Genomic DNA, 22,472 nt, shown 5'->3' with positions numbered 1-22,472 from the left:
CATGTTGTTGCAAATGGCATTATTTTATTCTTTTTTATGGCTAAGTAGTATTCCATTGAATAAATATACCAATATACTTCTTTATCAAGTCATCTGTTGATGTACATTTGGGTTGTATCCATATCTTGGCTATTGGCAATAGTGCTGCTATGAACATTGGGGTGCATTTATCTTTCTGAATAAGTGTCCCCTCCAGATATATGCTCAGATATATATGTGATTGCTGGATTATATAGTAAGTCTATTTTTAGTTTTTTGAGGACTCTCCATACTGTTTTCCATAATGGCTGCACCAAACTACATTCTCACCAATAGTGTAGGAGGGTTCCTTTTTCTCCCCACCCTCTCCAGCATTTATTTTTTCTAGACTTTTTAATGATGGCCATTCTGACTCGTGTGAGGTGATATAAGGTCATTTATTTTAAACATTCTTCCTTAATCAGGAGTTCAAATTAATAAATTTCTCTCAAGCACTGCTTTAGTTTTATTTGACAAATGTTTATATATTGTGTTTTCATCACTATTCAATTTGAAATATTTAAAAATATTCCCAGTGGTTTATTCTTTGTCTTATAGGTTATTTAGATGTGTATAGATTATTTTCCAAATAATTTGAAGTTTTCTAGATATGATTTCTAATTTAATACTGCTGTGGTCAGAGAAATATTCTGAATGCTTTCATTCTCTTGAGGGTTTTTTTATACTTCTTTTATGACCCAGCATATAATATATCTTGGTTATTTCACATGAATTTCAAAAGAATTTGTGTTCTGAAGTTGTCAGGTGAAATGTTTTCTAAATATTAGTTTGTTCAATATGGATGATAGTGTTGTTCAGAGTTTCTATATCCTTACTTCCTTTTTATTGTAATTGCTCTATTGGTCTACTCATTACTGATGGAGGGGTGTTAAAATTTCCTATCTTTATGGATTTATCTATTTCTCCCTTCAGTTCTGTCAGTTTTAGGTTCATGTATTTTGAAGTCCTATCACTAAATGCACATATATTTAGAATTCTATTAGCTTTTTTATGAATTGGGCTTTTTGTCATTTGAAAATGTCCCTTTATCTTTTCCTGTTAATGTCTATTTCATCTGAGAGTCACAGATTTTTCTACTCTTATTGTTAGTCTAAATATATATCTTTACTTATCTGCTCATTGTACTTAAAATGTATATTTTAAAGACATGATATAGTTGGGTCTTGCTTTTAAATCCAGTCTAAAAATCAGTCTTTTGATGGAGTACATTTATATCTAATGTAATTATTTACATGCTTAATTCTATCATCTTGGTGTTTATTTTCTGTTTATACCACCTGATCTTCCTGTTTACCTTTTTCTGTCTTTCAGATTAGTCAAATATTTTATAAAATTACATTTTATTTCCTAAATGAACTATTTTTATTACTTTTAGTGCATGCTCTAGAAAGTACAATATTCATCTTTAACTCATTCCAGTCCAATTTTAAATGTTGCCTCGCATACAATGTAAGAAACTTACAACAGCATATTCTAATTAACTTCCTTCCCATTCTTTGTGCTTTTTTATATTTTATTACTTTAAATACATTGTTATTATTTTTGCTTTACATTGTCAATAGTCTTAGAAATTAAAAAAGTAAATAGACTTTATATATTTGAAATGTCTATTTTGCCTCTGTTTCTGAGGGATATAGTTGCTATATACAGCATTCTGTTTTTGCTTTCAGTGCTTAACAATGTTATTCCAGTGTCCATTGGCCTCCTTTTTTTTTTTTTTTTTTTCCTGGTGAGAAGTCATCCATTATCCTTAGAGTTTTTCCTCTTACATGTGTTGTGCCTTCTTTTTCTGGCTGTTCTTAAGATTTTTCTCTTTATCTTTTGTTTCTAGTAGTTTGGTGTTGTGCCTAGAATCCGTGGGTTTATATATTTCATTAATTTTGGAAAATTCTCAGCCATTATCTCTTGAAAATAAATGTCTGCCCCATTCTCTCCTCTGTTCTCTTTCTGTAACTCCAGTTATACATATGTTAGATGACTTGATGTCATTCAACAAGTTTTGGATTCTTCATTCAGTTTAAATATTGTTTTTTCTCTTTGTATTTTTGTTTGGATGATTTCTATTGTTGTTTTCCAGTTCACTGATATTTTCTTCCATGTCCAGAATGCCCCTGTGCCCAGTAAGTGAATTTTACAATTCTTACATTATTTTAGCATTTCTACTTAGCTCTTTTTATAGTTTTACATATATTTTGAAATTTTCAGTCTCTTTTTGCATCAAGTTTCTTTAGATTCTATACGACATTTATCAGAGTTCAAGTTCTTATTAGCTAAACACAATGTCTAGGTCAACTGTTAGTCTGTATCTGTCTTTTCCTTATTGCTCACGCTTTTCTATTTCTTCACATGGTTTGTAATTTTTATTCTATGGTGGTCATTTGTGTCAAGAACAGCAGAAACTGCCAGCAAAGAGCTCCCCCGTCCTCTGTCAGACTGCCAGTATGGGTACTGAGTCAGTCTCACCCGTAGCTGCATTGAGCATGGGCTTTGTGGTAGACTCAGTTAGATTCCCTTTGCCGCTGGCTTCAAATACTTTGAGGTCAGGATCAGTAGTTTCTTCTCAGCAGGGCTTGAGATCTGAGCACCAATAATTTTCTAGAGATACTTCAATTTTTTAAAACTCAATTCCCAACTTTCTGAGTTACTAGAAGTTGTTTTTGCTCTCCAGACCTGCCTTGGCTTTCTGTATCTCAGGAAATCTCTGGTTATCCTGCTTCCTTAACCCCTTGGTGCACCTCAGGGCCTCTCTCTTAATTTTCCTACCCTGCTCCCAGCCTTCAGTGGGCTGCTGTCTTGAAATCAGTGAAATAGCCTGTGCAACTCCCCTCTCTTCCCCCAGCCTGTAGCCCTTGGTGTCCCCTGCCTTGTTCTTGGGTGACAGTCTTATGTTCCAGAGAGGAGATCTCTCTCAGTTCTCTTTCTTGCTCCTAGCCTTTAGCACATTGTCCCCATGCACCTAGTGGTGGCCTTGTGGATGAGAGTTGGTAGGTGGGTGCACATTCACTCTGTGACTGAGGCTCCTTGGGACTGTAATCTGTCATACTAACCCACAGTAGCTATTTATAGTTGGTTAAAAGTTGAACTGGTTTCCCTTTACCTTCAAATAGAAGATTAGTTTCTCCTTTTACTTCTACTGTCATTCTATCAATACAAGGAACCAGATGATTCTCTTAGGAAAGACTTGTCCATTTTAAAATTTAATTCCCTTAGGGTTATTAAAATCTTGATTAAAATCTCTGATACTCTAAAAACTCTACTTTTGTACTTTGGTCTGTTTTGTTTTGATTATTTTTTTAGGTGGAAATAATGGTTGTATTAGTTTCTCATTGTAAGTGTAAAAAATTCTGCAAATTTAGTGTCTTGAAAGACACAAATTTATTATTTCAAAATCCTAAAGGTAAGAAGTCTGAAATGAGTTTTACAAAGATAAAACCAAGGTGCCAGCAGGGCTACATGCCTTCTGGAGGCTCTAGGGGAGAATTTATTTCCTTATCTTTTCCACTTTTTAGAAGACACCTGCTTTCCTTGGCTCCTGGTTCCTTCTTCCAAAGTGATCTTCAGAGAGCATCTCTTCAACTTCTACTTCTGTTATTACAATTCCAACCTTCATTCCGACCTTTTCCTCTCCTACTCACAAGAACCCTTATGATTACATTGGGCCCACCAAGATAATACAGGATAATCTTCTCATTTTAACATCCTTAACTTAATCACATATGCAATGTCTCTTTGCCATATACGGTAACATATCCACAGGTTTCAGAGATTAGGACATGGACATATTTGGGGGGCTAATATTCAGCCTACCACACTGTTCTATTGCAACTTCCTACTTCCTAACAGAAATTGGAGATAAGGACATCATTTAAAATAGTAAGTTTTGTTTCTATCTTTCACAAAGAAAAATTTTATAGGTAGTGCAACAAAAGAAATACTTCATCATGGTTTACAGCTAAGTGTTTCTTCTTTTTGATACTAAAGCAAAAAGTATAAAGTTTGGCTACAAGTCTGTATTGTTACTTATCTTCTTTGACCCTCTATTGACACAAATGGAGATCAGTACCTTTCACAGATTTGTTGTGATTATGGCATTCAGTGCCATAGGTACAGTTCTGATCACTAATAACATGGTAGGAACTCAATAAATAAATATTCATTCATTTCAATTTTCTCTTTCTTTAATATATCAAATTAGAAGAATGAGTATGGAAGATTAGAAGTATAAATATGCAATGGAAAAAGCGTCAAAGTTGAGAGTTGCCCTTTGAAATACTTCCTAACTATTATTTGTGACTTTATCCTGGTGGAATTGAGGTATGTCTTATTAATAGCCAACCATGTAAAAGTTCAAAGAGTTTCATGCCATATGATTGGCATCCTGTTATTTTGTCTACTCTTCTGAGGTCTCCCATAACCCAATTCAGATTCATGTTCCCTACATGATGGAAATATGTCTAATACTACAGTCTTCTGACCTTTAGTTATTTCCATGGTAATTGGCCCCACAAGAAATAACCTCAAATAAGATCTTGTATCATTGTCATCAAAGTAATTTTGCAATGGCTGACGAAGTAACATCAGAACGCCATATACAAATCTTCTCTTTGTGGGCAGTTTTTCTCCTAATGAGTATCTACTCAGTACAATTAGTCACTTCAGTACCCTGTATTTTAGAACAGTTCATATGTGGTTTATAAATAGCTGGCATATAAAAGTGGTTTTGGTTTAATAATGCCCTGTATTTTAGATGACACCAAGTACCCTGTTATTGTTAGGAAAATAAATAATAACGGACTTCTTATAAAATGCTAATTCCAGTCCATTAGTATTAGTTCATCCTATGGGGTAGGATTGAGGCAATGTGACATGTAAGTAAAAGTGTGAATGGTAATTAGACTTTAAGATGTCCTATAATTAAAATAAAACCTTTATAAATACGAACATTTTCTATGGTTAGTTTTTAACATCTCTTGCAAGTTTTTGCTAAGTCCATTTTTATATTTCGAGTAATACGAGTGACATGAAAATACTGTGTACCATCGACGTCTAAGCACAAACGCAGTGGCCATGTTGCTTTTGCTTCCGTTCATTCCAGACGAAGTCCATGCACAGGAGTACAAGCACTTTCAGCTACTCATTTATCGTGATGGACAGGCTGCAGAACACAGATACAGCAGTCTGCTTGGCTGACTCCAGCTACACATTTGGGAGTCATGGAATAGGTCTCAGCAGGTTGAGGGCTGTGCACCCACGCACGGCAGAATGCTGTGATTACAGCAGGTAGGTGGCTTGGGTAATGGAGAACTTCAGAGAGGGGGGAGTCCAACATAATGTAACGTGTGATTTATTGGAATTGGTGGGGACACACACTATAATTGTATGCTTGGTATAATGTCTGATTGTTGTGTCTTTCATGCCCTCTGGAGGCCAGCCCCCCATGTAAGTGATAACCCACTGGAGCTTTTGTTGTGAGTGCAATTGGAACATATGAAATGAATAGCAACTGATTAATTGAAGCCGACTACATTTTTGGAAAACAAATCAAAGTGATTTGCATGAATCACAATTTGTTACATAATATATTTTGAGGGCACAAATTACCTTTTTAAAGCCGAAGACACATATATACACAGTGGCACAAACAGAAATATAATAACCTGGGCTATAACTACATAATTCATATTGAATGCTGGATGCCAAAACTGATATGAAACAAATGATTTTCCAATAAACTACTCAGGCAGACCCATATCTGTTCTAAACTTTCAATTGAATATTATTTATAATACCAATAATTCTTCCCAACTGTTAACCATGGAATGATGGAACAATCTGTTTTACATATTAGTTTGGGGGGTTTGTGTATTCCCAAGTTGGAAACCGATTTGTAGTCATATCCCAGAAGATGTGGTAAATAAATAGTAAGTCTGAGAGAAGTACTTGGAGAAAAACTTGCTCAGCAAAATCATTACTGCCTTTTTCTAGCTTTGAATAAAAACTGAAGTATTAAAAATAATGTCAGTATTAAAGGCAAATATCATCATCATCATTATATATTTCTCTGAGTTTAATATTTATAATAGATTTATTAAAGTTTCCTTTATTGTTTTTCTTAAATTTATTATCTGTATCATTCTTATTGTTAAAAACTAGACTAAAATACAAAAACTGAATTTCAACCTTTATTGATAGCTACTTTTAGCATTTAGTTATTTTTCTTTTTTGGTTTGATCTTAGGTGTATATTATATATAAATGTTATATATATGTATATATTTCTACACATACATACATATATATCAGAAATAGTCTCAGAAAAATATATAAAATACACAAAAGCATATTTGAAAATGGGATTGTACCATATATGTCATTTTATAATCTGCTTTTTTATATAACATAAGGTATCAGACATTATTCTAGTCAATAAATATATACCTATATCATTATGGAATATCATTATTTACTTAACCAAACACAATTTTTTATTATAATAAACAAAATATCAAGGAACATCCATATACATAAATCTGAACACACTTGTTTGATAATTTTGTTAGGATAAGTTCCTAGAAGTGGAATTATTGAATCAAAATATGTGCAGATTTTGAAAGCTTTGCTTCACATTGTAAAATCACCTTCCAGTAAATCTGTATCAGAAACTATCCCCTTGCCTTAAGTCTCATGACTCCTAACTACAAATGAAAATGTCCTTCCATAGTATGTTGGCCCCTCTCTTCCTTTTTTATTCTCCTTTTTCCCTTTATTCCTGCATTCCTTTAGACAGATGAAAAGCAAAGCACCTCTTTATTTTTCTTAAGTGCAAAAGCTTCATTCACTTAACAGAAATTCCCTTAATTGAATGATGAATTTAAATAATTTCTAACCTTTGCATTAATTCAGTCTAGGAAAGAAAATCACTCACCTCTGGACTTTCAGAATTCCTTGTCACTTCTGTGCCTGTCATCGTGCTCTTGGGTAGTGTCCGTTAAGAACTTTTTCCTAGGGAAAATCAATGTATAGACCTTAAATGTTATTTCATTTCTTTTAAAAGGAAATGTACATACTATAAAACTCCTTAACCTCGTTTTTGGTTACCAAATGTCTAAGCAGGCCACACCAGTTGTTAGCAAGTTGAGAACAGAACGACCCATAAACTCTTCTCTCAATTCATTAGTTGTTTTTAACTAGAGGTTCATCATCCAGAGAGTAGCACACATCCCAGCAGATACTTGCCTGACCTTCACTGATGCTTTTGGTTTCTAATCTTTCTGTTTATCTTATACCTCTTCTTGACAAGGATATATTTTTTTAAAAATCCTGAATTAAGAGATTTGAAAGGAGGCCAAAGTATTTGGACAAAAATAATTTTCTCAGATGCAAAGTTAGAATTGAGAGAGTTTCTGATTAATAAAAAAAACTAGAACTTCTCAGAGATTTCTTCTGAAAAATGGTTACATAGTATGAACTAGAAAACTTATCACATTGATAAGTTCTTATTTTTAAGGAATTTGTTTTAATAATATGATATTCTAAGATTGGCACAGTAACATTAATGTAATCATGTTGATTGATAATATTTTTTTCCCTAGCCAAACGCATTTTCAACTTAAACGCATAGACACATCAGAAAAATGTTTCATTTAACTAGGGTGACCCGAGGCAAAACTGTGAACTAAGTGGGATTGATCCTCGGTGTCTTTCTCACTCCAGTTTCTCAATTGAAAAATTATCTAGTCATTTGATAAGAATAAAAGAATAAGATAATTTCTCTGATCTTAAAAAGTACTCAGTTAGCCAGGGAAAATGGAGGAATACTGACATGGGTTAAAGAACCTTCCACAGGAGAGAATAATGTGTGCAAAGATTCAATGCAAGAAAGAACATAACACTTTTGAAGAAGTACAAGGATTCAGTTGAGGTTCTTTTAACCCCTTTTTTGAATCTACTAACTCCATACTATGGCTGTTCAGGGTCACCAGTCCACATGGATTCCCATTATGCACTGAACTAGGATCAGAACTTTTCTGTTCTCTTCTCCTTCTTCAAAAAATTCTCTCCACTGTAGTTGTTTGTTGGAAAGACACTAACACCTTTGTGTGAATATTTGCCATTGACTTATAGGATATTGTACATGCTCTGGTTCTTGGGGAAAAACCATATCACAAAAGAGGGCAGTGCCTAATGGAACAAATCTTTAATAGTGGAATTTCAGGCAGTAGCAGCAAACCCTTGTTCTGGAGATATTTTGGGATCTTTCAAATTATTCCTCGTAGGCAGCCATTATTTTGGCCACAAATAAGTCTGGTTTTGCCTTTAAACGAATTATTTGTAATAGAACGTTTTTCTGAAGAAAAAAATGTATATGCAGTTGTGAGTGTTACCTGTACCATATACAAGAGTTTGCTGTAATGTTACTCACAAAACCCGGTACAACCATTGTCTTCCACTGTCTGCTTACCCTGCTAAGTACAGGTAACCATAACTGACCTGGACGATCTCTGGATAGTACATATCCTCAGATGCACTTGCGACAGTCAAGACAATAGAGTAACGGTTGGAGTCGTTCAAGGCTGAGGTTCCTGTCTTATGAAAACACTGTGAGCTGGCTGGCATGTGTCTTTCTGGTAACACACCTGTAAGTTAAGATGCTTCCTATTGTAGGTCATAGGGTCTGGCGCCAATAGATATCCTGGTTTTGGCTTGGGCTTGTTTTATACATCACTGGGATTAAACTTGTTGGTACCAGTTCCATCTTTTCCATTAGATGCTCATTAATAAAACTCCAGATGCCCATTATTCATCACATCATAATATACTGGTTGGCAGTTAATTCACCTTAAGTTTTCACATTTGATAACTTCCTCATGCGTGTTAATTGGGTACTTGGAATTTTCCATCCATCATGGCATCTCAGGTTTTGACTCTTCTGAAAGAGTCTGTTTGTGAGACATATATTATACACTAGATGTACACAAGCAAAATGAAGTGTAGGATCCAATTTCAACTATGACTCACGTCTGCTTTGACTGAAGTGGAGGGCACAACTTGCCCCTCAACAGATTCTTCCTCAAAAGAGGAAAATAAAGCTAAGAGACGTTACCTTTACCTCAGCTGTCCTTACTCAGAACTCCACTGATCCATAGCGCCACGAGAAAAGATTTATGTTCAAGGAGCTTTGAAAGAACATTTGCTGCAGGGAGTGGTGTGGGGCAAATGCCTGGCAAGTTCTAAGCATTTGGAGAATAGAATTCTTCTCTGGAACGTTAAGCAGCATCATGATTTTGTTCCTTGTGTTTCTCATCTGTAAGCCCCGACAGTTAAAATTGACGGTCTCTTTGGATCATTCCAGCTCTTGAATGTGATCAGAATCTGTTGGTGAGAATTCTTGAGGTCTGAGGGAGTCTTACGTTGATTTTGTCTACCTTTCTACAAACATTCCCTGTTTCCATTCAGTTACACTCTCTCTTTAAAGAAATGCATTGTCCTTTTATTCAAAGCAACTGATTTCTCATTCCACCTTTAATCCGAAATTCATGCTGTTTTTCTTCTGATTGTAAAATAATTTTTAAAAACACAAGAAAGAACGTTGGTGGTGTACATTTGACTTTTTTTCCCTACTGCTCTTATCAGTAATGGTTACAATTTAAATACAGCATATTCCAGTGAAAGAAAAACTCAGCAGATGACACAGGCTAAGGCCGCCTTTGTCCATGACGCTTGGTGAGTCATCTTTCCATGATGATTGGCCTGTAACTACGGCAGTGTCTGCTCACTGGGCTGAATCAGCAGTCATCCTACTGGGTCATGTATCTTCAAGGTCAAGTAAATAAGCAATTCCTACAGCTCCAAATTTCTCCTTATGCCAACATGCTGCCAGGATACAAAGTAGGTCACAAGAGGACCCAGATAATAATTCATTTCAGATTTCCAGGTTGCTAAGAGCCCTGGTGGTTTTCCTGTGTATGGCCCACATTCTCTTCAATCTAGCTTGGCTGTTTCCCTTCTGAGGTCTTGCTCTCAGATCCGCATATATTTACATGTTTTAGCCTATAAGCTTTTTAGCTGCAAATTATATAAAATAGAGGTCAGCCCTCTGCCAATATAATTTTCTTTTTTCCCCCCATTTGCTTACTCTAAAAAATAAATAAAAACACAAAGAGAAAGAAGAAAATAGTGAAGTCTTTCCACAGAGGTCCTTTAACTCTGACAGTCAGGAAAATTGTTGTTTGATTACTACACTCCAGAAAGCTGCACTGTATCTCCAACTTCCGAGGTACTTTGCTCCAAGCTGGTGTCTTCCCTAATATAGACGGGGGAAAGTGGCTTCTCAAAGGTTCAAAGACTTATAGTCTCTCCCAGTGAGGCTGGATCTCAAGACAATATATAATCACTAATCATATGATCTGGGTTTCTGACTATTCTCAGTTCAGTTTTACTGGTAAAGTTATAGTCAGTGAAAATCCATGAGTTGGGCCTTTCTGTCTTCAAGGTCATTGCTGTTCTTAACCCTCTAATCATATTTCTCAAAAAATTTTTTTCTTTTAAACTTGTGTTTAGTTTCATATTTTCATCTATCCAGTCTAATTCTTAAGTGTTACTGCTGTTTAACTTCCTTTCAATTTCAGGCTCCTTCAACCTCCCACAAACTTTCCAAGCACTTTCATTTTTGTTTCCTTTTTAAAGCATACTATAACGTAGCATTTATGGGTTTGGGAATGAAGAAGGAATGCTACTGATTTATAAATTCCAGTAAAATGTCCTCTCTTACACTTATGTGCTGCTAACTTACCTGGCATGTTTGTGTACATTAGGAGAAGCCTATCTTTCCTCAAGATATTTTCCCATCTGCCAGAACAAGAGTTGTACACTGGTACAACCTGTACCAATGTACGCAGGAGACATGAACAGCCTTGAACTTTACCTAAACATTGTTGTCCTAATCATACGTGTATACTTTCCTGAAGGAATACCATCTTTATAGAAACTGACTGTGTTTGCTGAAACGTCAAACTGAACTTGAAGTTCAATAGTAGACAGTGCTTCACCCGTGATTGAAATGATTGTTATCTGGGATAGGAAAAACAGCTCCTTTTCTTAGGATAATAATGTAAAGTGCCTTTATCCACTGAAAAACAGCAGAGGAATGAAGCCAATCTTTTCTGAAGAGACTGCCTCCAGAAAAAACAAAACCCCAATGTTAAACAGAGAAATCTGTAACATAAATCATGTACGACAGTGCATGATTATTGGGCACATTATAATCTGCGTATGTACAGTATTTTAGAATACATTTGATGATTAATAAATCATCCATGTGTAATGACATATGGATATCAGAAAAATGGTTCTCTGAGTGCTGCTAAAATCTGCAGAGTAGAATATTGGCATGTTTCCAGGACTTGATTCACATGCTCTTTCTAAAATCTAAACAACAATGGATCAAATGTTTACCTGGATTAATGATTTAAGTTAATCATCCCATTAATTCTTAGAAGACAATAATGGGAATCAAAGGTTATGGTCTAGATTTAATGCCATTCTAGTTATATCCTATTAAATGTTCATCTGTTTACTTTCTGAAGAAAGTGTAACAGTTGAACCCCAGGGCCTAAACTCGAGGATAAAGTACAAACTCTATAGCAAGGCATATAAAATTTCTCTGGTCAAGATCACTGTCTAGGCTTTTGTTGGTGTGAATGGTAAGAGAGGGGCTTGGACTCTTTCCTGAGCTGAGGTCCTCAGAATGCACCCCATGATCATGGGTGAAAGAAGAAAGGAGAGCTAATGTTTGTGTCCTACGTGAAAGCATACTCAGGGATAGATAATGAGGTTTAGAACTGAATCTGAAGGAAAACGTCTGCCACGGAGATGAAGTAAAATGAAGAGGGTGGTGCTGGAGGCAGCACCTAAGGAAATTTCTGAAGAATGAAACACAGTCTGTGGGGTAGAATGTGTTTACATTTTCAAACATTTCTTCAACTCTATCTCCTACAACAGGAACACTCACTATATTCCAGATATACCAATGATTACTTTTCCCTCTCCCTTGAAAATTCTTCCCACCACCTTCTACCTCTTGAATATACTCTTTAAGAACCAACTCCAGTCTTTACTTCTATGAATTAATTCTTTCTCTGAAACTTATACAAACTTCGATGGTACAAAATATCTTAATGCATTAATTACATACAATATTTTTATTATCTTATATCTCATATCATATATTATATCCTAAGGCATTATAACTATTTACTTGAAGCCTATCTCTTCTTATAGACTTAACTGACTGAGAGCAGGGTAATACTGTCTTTATTTGGTTTATGCCTGTGGATGAAACCTAAGATACTCTCAGTAGAGTCTGTGGAGTAAATAAATGAATAAATAAAAATGACCATTACTGAGATCTATATTCTGCTCATATACAAAGTAAACAGTCCCAATTATATTATGAAGCCCCAAGTATTCATGGGCACTTCTCAGATGCCAAAGACTCATATTTGCAGATGTTCTGGGGGATGCCCTGGCTTAGGTATGAGACAGACTTTATCACTGGTGAATTTACAATGTAACTGAGGAAACAAGAAATATATTCATGAAATCAGTAGGAACCATGCAAGGTAGTGTGTGATATATGCTAATTTTGGTACAGACTAAGTTAGTAAACGCCTCAAGTGAGGATTATATGTTTGAAATAACTCCTTCTGGGAGTTCTGGGTACTCCCTTACTATTAAACCCTTTTCATAGAGTAGATAAATAAAAAAATGATAGGCATGAAAAAACAATTTCTTCATGTTAACACTGAAATGAGAGTTTGAGTATTACAAGGTGAAAGCCGAAGTCCCCTATGATCCCACGGCATTGGGATGGGTGGTGCATGATGCTCCAGGAAGGGGAACATCGTGGTACTGTCCTTGTCTGAGAATATGCTTCTGTAATCAGGACCTGGGTCTTCTGAAGGACAAGCTAGTGGACCATCCCACAGGTTTCTGATCTCCTCTCTCTTCATTTCATTTGAGACAATAGTGTTAGAAAAATGTCAAACTAAGATAAAAATTTCCAGACATAATCTTTTCTTAATGTCCAAAATAGCCATGGGATTAATTTTGTTCTTCCTCCTCTCAAATGGATTGTGTAAGCATTCCACTGGTTCTTTTTTTTTTTTTAATTGAATGTATAGTCAGTTTACAATGTTGTGTCAATTTCTGGTGTACAGCATAATAGTTCAGTCATCCATATACATACATATATTCATTTTCATATTCTTTTTCATTATAGGTTACTACAAGATATTGAATATAGTTCCCTGTGCTATACGGAAGAAACTTGCTGTTTATCTATTTTATATATAGTACAGTCTGCAAATCTCAAACCTCCAATTTATCCACTAGTTCTTATCATCAAAGCAAAATTGCATCAGAAATCCCACAGCCTTCAGTGAATCACTGCTAATTAGCACCACTAGGATGGAGTAATTTCGTCATTATTTTGTAGCCAATGCAAAAGCATATGAAAATAAGTTTATGTTTCTGTAAACACCTATACATTTACTAACTTAACCTAAATAGTTGGGTTTTTTTTCCCCTCATGGATAATTAGTTTCTGATAATGCTAGCCTAAACAAGGAAAAAAACCTAGAATGTTACTGTAGTCATGGTGCTGGGATTCCTATCATTTTCTCTTGACTCCTGTTTCACAGAAATAAGGGTTGAGAAAGCCAGCACAGGACCAGAGAGCACCTTCTAAGACAGGCATTTTAGTTCAGCATCATATGGTATCACTCAGATCCAGCGCTATTTGCTGAAATGGTGTGTGTACTTACAGTTCTTCCTAAATGTGGTAATTAAAGGGGGGTTTATTTCTTTCCTTTGATTTTTAAAGTTGAATTTACTTTTGTATGAGTAGAAAAAAGAGAAAATATATGAGCAAAATTGTTTTTTCCTCTTTCTTTCCATTTATACTCTTGTATTTAGCCCAGCCATTTACTTCATTTTCAGATTATCAGTATATATAAACCCATTAAGGAAACGTGCCTGGAGCAAATAGATACCATCCAGACTTATACAAAGATGCAAATGCAGTTTAGAGACTTTGTTGGGTAATCAATTTTGAACTGTTTTGACAAAGAAATTTGTGGTTTTGTTAAAATACCCATATATGTATCCTTATACACTCTGACTCTTGCTGCTGGATGTTTCTGTAGAATGTCATATTCTTTCAAAGCTCTCTTTAGCCAGTAATTATTGCTGACAACAATCTAGGCCCGAGCACTGTTTGCGGTCACCTCTGGCTGCTGAGAGGAGCAATCTAGACCCTCGCATACTGCAGTTAAATTAAATTATCATAGGGATGCAATACACGCCGCTACACCGCTCTAGCCGTGAACCCAGAACTGAAAAAAGATTGATAGACTGTAGGAATGGATCAACAAATAACTATGTGGGTGGTACTAGGAGATACTTACTTCTATAAATATTGATGTAGATAAATGGAACGTGGCTTAAAAATTGTATTTTCCCAAGAAGGGAAGCGTTGTCTGTTTTCCCCTGTAACCACCAGCTCTCAAGTGATAATGACAGTGTGTTCGTGTTTCCCATATATGAGCCCATGGGATACTTGGTGTAAGACCTGCCTTCATGTAACTAACATTAAATCATCATAGGATGAGGGCACAGGCTCCGAGTGCTTGAGGCTGACTACTTCTCACCCTGGGAAAATGTTGCAGCAATGACCCTTCGGAAGGTCAACCCCAAAATACAAGCCTTTTGCTTAACAAAATGGACCTGCATCTATGCCAAAAAAAAAAAAAAAAAAAAAAAAAGGAAGCAGTTGTAAAATATCCTGGGATGTGTACCACCATTTAATGTAATGAATTATAGAAGTAATTCCATGATGGCACTGATACTTTGGTGTTAATAAATAAAGCATAAAAACAATTTTAGTTTGGAATGTCAGATGAAAGTGTGTTTTAATAAAACCAAATTAAAGAAGCCACTTAGTTTTTAACACCTAATTCTCATTTGCATATTTCACCTTCTATGCAAGGCTACACAGCAAAGGAGAATACAAGACAACCATTTCCGTAAGAAGACCTAGAAGATGAGACTGGGAAATGAGGCAATTAGATAAAAATATGAAATAAAGAACTTAGCCATCTAAATCACTGAACTGCATGGACAACTACTGTTTTGTTAAACTGAGGTTATTATGAAGTCCTCAGGTGATATGGGCATTTTGAAACATAATGGAATATGATGCACATACTGTTTTCATTAGTTTTCAAGAAATTGGCCCAGATGGTAAAAGATGATAGGTTATAATAATCACAAAACTGGACAGAAAAAAGTTCTTAAGAGCTAAGATTAGATGAGTTAAATCACACCACCCTGAAATAGGTATATGTCACACAGAGGCAGTAAAATAAGTATCTAAAGAGAATAAAGTGAGATACAAATATATTTTTACTATGTATTAATCTTAATAGAAGGGCTTCTTTATCTTTTCTGTTAAAAATAGAGTAAAGGATCTCATATAACGCTCAATTATAAAATGCCATGTATCTCTCTCTCACCCTTATTTACATTGGCGTGTAATTTTTTTGCTATGGCCGAATAAATCAAATATTAAGAGCAGATGTGTGCCACTGCAGCTCTGAAGAAAGGGTGCTAGTACTTACAGCCAAGAAAAATAGCCATAATTAATATTATCTCAAGAAGATATGGCATCATCACATTCAGCAGTATCAGTTGTTAGCAGCTTTCACTGTTAGAAAAGAAAATCCTTTCAAATTGAGAAATAGGTTGGAATAGAGTGGATTCAACATGAATGTCCAAATTACTGGTGAACAACCCATAGTTAATATCACTGAACTAGAGAGGCTTTAGCTTATCCAATCCAATTTCTTCACTTTACAGTTACAAAAAATAAATCTCATTCATTCATTCAACAAATATTTATTGAGCACCTACTAAGAGCTAGCCACGTTCTACGTGTTGGGGATGGAACTCAAAACAAGATGCACAAGTGCCCTTCTCTGTGGTTGACCTGGAAAGGCTTCTTTGAGGAGGTGGTGTTGAAGCCAATAGATGAATGACAGGAAGGAGCCAGTTGGCAAAGATGGAGAGAAGAGCACTGTAGGCTGAGGTACCAGTTAGTGGAGGTTGTGAGTCATGAAGTCATGAATGATTGTTAAACAAGAAAACAAAGCTCACTGTGACTTGAGTGTAGTTAAAAGAGGACCATGAAAGAAGAGGAGGGTAAGGTAAGTCAGGGTAGGATGTTTTGATTTTTTTTTTTCTGATAGGAAGCCATTGGTAGGTTTTAAGCATGAAAGTGACAAGATACGATTATACAGTGAAAGGATATGATGACTCCTGTGTGGTGAATGGATCAAAGAAGAAAGGAATGGAAGAAGGGTGATAGGTTAAGATGTCGCCATATTCATCCAAGGCAAAAAGGGTGGTTTGGACTATGCTGGTAATGGTAGAGATAGAACTGTTTGCATGTGAAGTATGTTTTTGGGGCAGAATCATCACGGTTAGATAAAAAAATTGGATACTGAGGATAAACAAACTTTAGAAATCAAGCATGACGCCTAGGATTTTATCTTGAGTTGCTGGGGAGATGGCAACACTTTTATCGAATGGAGAAAGGCAGAGGGAAGAGCAGGCTTAGGGGAACCTTTACTTTTTGTGACCTGTGTTTGGGGTGCCTATTAGATACCCATGTGGAACTGAAGATAGGCAGTCAAATGTTGAATGTCTGGCTTATGGATGGTACTTAAAGCCACATGATTGAGTGAATTCAAAGAGAAGAAAGCATGTGCATATACAGAAGAGATGAGGGTCTAGGTACAGAAGAGGAGGAAGAGGCAGCAAAGTAGTCTGAAAAGGAGAATTAGCATCACTCTGGGAAAATAAGATCATAGAAGCCAGAAAAAAAAGATTCCAAGAAGATTGTAATTGTTGCTATGACAAATGCCAGTGAGATAACAGGTAATATATGGTTAGAAAGTAACTGCTGGCTTGGCAACATGAAAATCATTGTTGGTTTGTCCAAGAGCACCCAGACAGAAAGTGCTTAAATTACCTGTGATTTTCTGTCCCCATCCACCAGAAACAGAGGTCTGTGTCTTGACATTTGAGGACTTCTCCTGCATGTTAGCTGCCTATTAAGGCTGCCCCCATAACACGGGAATATTGAATTAATACATTCATTTACATTATCTCACCTTTGATACCTTTTATCAATTGAAGTTTTATTTACATGCTCTCAGAATTCAATGTATATTTCCTTCAAAGTAGGAAAAGAACAAAAATGACCACAACTTCTTTAAATGGGAAAGGATGAGAAAAACTGAGGCAGAAGTAATAGCGCAAGAGCCTGCCCACAGGTAGTTGTTACACGGTAAGTAACTAATGAGATTGAAAAATGCAAACTTTTGATTCAGGGATCCTATGACCCCTTTTGGACTAGGCAGAATAGTTTCCTAAAAGAATCTACTTCTGGACCTCTCAGAAATAAGTTGGGCCTCCTTTGGGCAACGAGGAAAGACACACGGGCCTGTTGTTTCCCAGAAGACTGCAAGAATCACTGAAGCCGTAGGAAGAGAGAATTTTATATGCAATCTTCCTCTCCTAGGCTAGGCCATGTTCTCATCAAAAGTGTTGAAAAACTGTGAGGGCTGAAAACATCAAAATGACTCAGAAAAATCTCCATATTAATCTTTATACTCAGGACAGGAGTAAAGTGAATAAATTGTACCTACTCCATTTGTCAAAAATGTAGCTTCATTCATATCTGATTCTGGTGATACTTAGAACTATTGCATGTGGCTTAGGTTCAGAGACTTTGCTCTTAGTTAATTTGATTTATGATGAATTCAGGCCTTTTCTTTGCAAACACCATTTGAAGGATCATTGCTCCTTCTGCTGGATCTGGGAACATGCCAAAGGTTCTCTGACAAAAAGTACCTGAGTCTTAGGAACTTAAACTCTTAAAAAGTTTACAACACTCCTTATTTTGTGCATAAAATATGACCAAAATGTAAGTAAGCCTCTTCTAGTGAGCTTTTAGTTTTTCCTTCATTTAATTTCTGCTTTTTGCCAGCCCCCTACCCTCTTCTAGTGAGCTTTTAATTTTTCCTTCATTTAATTTCTGCTTTTTGCCAGCCCCCTACCCTCTTCTAAGCCCTGCCTTTAATTTGGTAAGCCTGGAGAGGAGTGAGCAATGGATGCAAGAGAATTTACTGACATATACATTGAAGACACAAGTAATATTTTAGCTGGAATAGGTCTTGGAGAGGGATCAGTCAACTAGACCTTTTTACAAATGAGAAAACTGAGGCCTCGTAAGGGTTCCATATCTAACTGGTGATGAGAACAGATGGCAATTCGGGAGATCACAGCATACGAAATGCAGTGTGCACTTTTATTAGACTGCAATAGTCGTGCATCAGTTGAGTGATACAGTTCAGTACTTCCAAAATATGACCTAAGACCAAAGCTAATTTCATCTTAGTCCGTATAAATAAAAACACAGTTTTCAGAAAGAGTAGCCAAACCTCACAAAAATGATTACCTCTTGCTCTATGTGTCACATTTTAAAAGAATCCCTGGGGGAAAGTAAGAAGGACACAAAAGATCATCAAAGCAAAGTCACATGAGAAATAGCCCAGACAACTAGATGTTCAGTTGGACTCAAAATGTTTCTTGGAAGAGAGGAAATAGAACAGGTAGTGAGGAAGTGATCTTGATATCTGCATGGAATCAGTTTATTTTGCAAGATTAAAATAGTGTCTGTATTTCAGGGAGGTGGTATTCCGTAACGGTGAGGAGCACAGTCTTTAGAATCAGACAGAACTAAGCAGCTCCGTGTCCTTGTGGAAGTTTCCTACACCATGTCTTCATTACTTCACCCTTAAAATGGGCTTATAGTATTTCAAGTAGATTTAAATGAGGACATGCATGTAGAGGTCCTATCCCAATGTCTGGGATGTAGTGAGTGTTAAATAAATGGTCACTATTACTAAGCTTTTCATGTTCCAATGGGAAGAAGGCCTCACGCAAGGAAAATTTCACATCACTAGAGGAGAAGAGGGCAGACACAGATGGCCATTCTGAATGGACGTCACAGAGAAGAATCCATGCATAAGACTGGTGGTTTCTCAGTGCCCTCAATTCAGATGCACAATGAGGTTATGACTTTGGCTTCCTAGTCAGTGTTTTCACTACTGTCCTGCGAACTTCAGGAAAAAACAGAAAACCAAAGGCATGATTTTCAAACCATTCCTGAATCTTCATTCTTCAATAATTGTGGGTTCAAATATAGCAACAAAGTCACAGGTCCCACAGGCAGTGTTATAATTTCCATATTCATAAAATTCACCCAATAGTTATTTAATTCCACATGTTTTCAACTTCATCTTTGTGGACAAGTCTGCTGTTATTATGATTCAGAGAGCAGAGGTCTGAACCAGTGTTTGTCCCTTCCTCTGTCTCCATTTTACGTGGATGAGTCTACTGGCTGACGCAGGAGAGGAGGCAGAAGGAGGGAACGGGAGAGAGCTAGTAAGAGCTGGAGGAGGATAAGAAGAGGTGAGGTCAGGCTCACAAAGTAAGCTATTTCCAGCAGTGGAATTAGCACACACAGAGCTCTAGTTTCTTAGCTCCAAGCCAGCCTGGCTGCCTTCTAAATTTTAATATACTAATTTATTTTTCTCAAATTTAATTTATACTTTTATGACATTTAATGGGTGACTTGTATTAAATGGCCATTTGACTGTTCAGGCCCATATGTCTCATTCCTATTTTTATTAGGGCAGAATTTCACAGTTTTGAATAACACAAAGGATTTTCTGGAGGTTTCCATACTGAGGTGGGAGTCACAGACACAGAACTAGCTTCGCCCTGGGAGGGAAGCAGCAATTCTAACATGGGCAGTAACTGGCAAGAGTTGTAACCTGCTGGAGGAGACTTGTAAGGACACTCAAGCTCTCACCACCCTCATTTAGAAGCCTCTTCGTGCTGATGAATCAATACATACATGACAGAGAATGAGGCCCAGTGATGGGGGAAAAGGGTGATAATTTTTTCATATTTGTTTTGCAAGAGATAAAATGAAAGCCCAGAAAATGAGGGATTTGTGATCACTGAAGGCTAAAGTTGTTTGTTATCCTGAGATTAGACAGACATTTAAATATTAGCTTTCAGTCTCAGTATACCCAGATCCTTGAACTGGAAACCCTGGCTCTGTTTAGAAAGGAAAGGGTAATTTTCTCAGCATCCTTCACTGAATTGTTTTGAACAATAACAAAACAAGCACCACTTTTGCCAGGTAGATGACTGTTTATCTGGCCTTGGATGCTGATAAAACAAACTCAGGTGATTTATGGGACATCAGCAACTGTCTCATCAGAATAATACAGACTTCTTTGGGCAATGCACCAACCAGGTTCTTTCTGGGAGGAATCTGGTTAGCAAATCTACTAAAACCTCTATAATTCGGGGTCAAAAGCCTTTTGGTTTTTCATCTTCCCTTTTACCTGTGGGAAAAGAAGCACATACAAGCTGTATGACGAGTACAGAGGTTCAAATCCGGGTGCTGCGACTGAGACGACGGACTACATCTAACTTGCAATAACGCACTATGCAAAATAAAAAATACCTATAATTCAGACCAAACGTGTGTGGTCAAAAATTGCATTGCTTGATAAAAGCAGACGTTCCCCTTAAGTAGTGAGTCTAGAGGATGTATTTACAGGGCTATCAAAACAATCAGAAACATCATAAGGCGTAACATTTGTTTGCCTTCTCAGGAAAGTAACTGTGCAGGCTTATGGATCATCTAAATGAGACTTCGCTATTTTGATGTCCTTGCCATTTGTTCTTTCAAATTTCGAGCCTAAGGGGTATATTCTCCTATCAATGTGCATGTGTAAGTCCCATTAAGGCTAATAGGAATTTGGTGCCTGAGTCCAAAGAAAAATCTGCCTCTAAGATGGCATTTTGCACATGTAATGCACAAAGAAAAATAAGCCCCCCCCAAATCCATTTCTCTTCATTCAAAGCACATAAAACAATTATATTAATTATAAGTATGAGATAAAGTACTTGTTTGTGGAATTTTAAATCCATTTAGTAAATCTGCAATTTTGTGCATTTCTCTCGCTCAAAATTGCTTTCCCCAGACATGCTTTAGGTCGTCTCAGGCTTTGAAGAACCTAGTGACGGATGGAAACCAAGAGAAATAGGAGTGGTAGGAGTGCATTTCTCAACACGGTCTTCATTTATTTATATTCTGCAGCACACGCACTCATGATGTTTCAAACTTATTTCCACCAGATTCAAAATAAAACCTGGAACACAAACAGCTTGCCCATATTTTCTCGTTTAAGGCTCTATCTCCTGAGCTTTCCTTTGTATCTCAGTTTCTAACCACATAAGACATTTTCAGGCAAGAGTCGGTATTCAAATGAGATGTTAATTTAAAAAATTGCTACATCCTTCTGTTTATTTTTGTAGAAGGGAAATATTGGTTCTTGGAGTTGCATTAAAACCCAGATAAAAAACAGTTTTTATCTTTATACATCTTTCAGAAAAAAAAATTCTACCTCAAGAAATTTCTTTAACAAAGAGAACATTATTTCAGACTCTAACATTTCTGTCTGCCGATTATCATTAGTCATAAGCTAAGCCCTGCACTAAATGTCTAGTGAGCACAGATAATGTTCATTTTGTCTGGAAGACAGGTTGCCGCCTGTCAAGGAGCGATGGAATAAATGACAGGTTTTGACTCTGTGCCTTGCAGGCATATTAGGCTAAGAAATCGCCAACATGATGAAAAATTATTTTGTCAAAAATTTGTAGGTCACCCATCATTGTCTAATGTATTCTGTGATTAATTGCTAGCATAGATCAGCATTATGTCTTTCCAGTGAATCGCTTAATTGTTGCCTGCTTCATGCTCTTAATGTAATGATGAGGCATCTGCTCCTTTCACATGTGCTTTTAAATGCCAGCTTTTGCATCCAGGTTACAGGGTTGGTAATATTCAACTTAAAGAACTAGTTCAAATTAAAACTTCGGGACCGCCATCTCGTCTTGCTTTTTATGGGAGCGTGCGCGGAAGGCTGAGTGTTAGTGTTAATGTATGTAGATTTTATTTCTGATGAGTGATTATTTGACTGCTCATTCTATGAAGATTTATGGTGTGCTTTCTATCTCCTGACTGCAGTGCTACTCTTATCTTTAATAAAGGAGATGAGGACATTAATCAGGCATTGTCAGGGCTCCTGACTAAGACATTAAATGTACTGTATGGGATAGGTAAACACGCTCCAGATCCTTCTCTACTCCACTAGATCAGGCAAAAAAACACTCATTATATTTATCATAATTTCACATCTGCTGTTTTTGAAGCAATGTACCATGAGG

The 22,472-nt window shown here is 36.4% G+C and overlaps 1 long non-coding RNA gene across 1 annotated transcript in view; it reads right to left on the bottom strand.

The window, feature by feature from the left end:
* Positions 1–6,955: 6,955 nt before the first annotated feature.
* LOC135321390 (uncharacterized) overlaps positions 6,956–22,472 on the bottom strand; it is a 279,281-nt gene continuing 263,764 nt past the window's right edge. Inside the window, exon 3 of the long non-coding RNA XR_010381124.1 lies at positions 6,956–7,040. This is a non-coding gene — a long non-coding RNA (uncharacterized LOC135321390). The remainder of the gene's footprint in view (positions 7,041–22,472) is intronic.

This window comes from Camelus dromedarius, chromosome 5, assembly GCF_036321535.1.
Source record: "Camelus dromedarius isolate mCamDro1 chromosome 5, mCamDro1.pat, whole genome shotgun sequence".
NCBI classification, from domain to species: domain Eukaryota; kingdom Metazoa; phylum Chordata; class Mammalia; order Artiodactyla; family Camelidae; genus Camelus; species Camelus dromedarius.
This window is presented reverse-complemented; position numbering and strand designations above follow the sequence as displayed.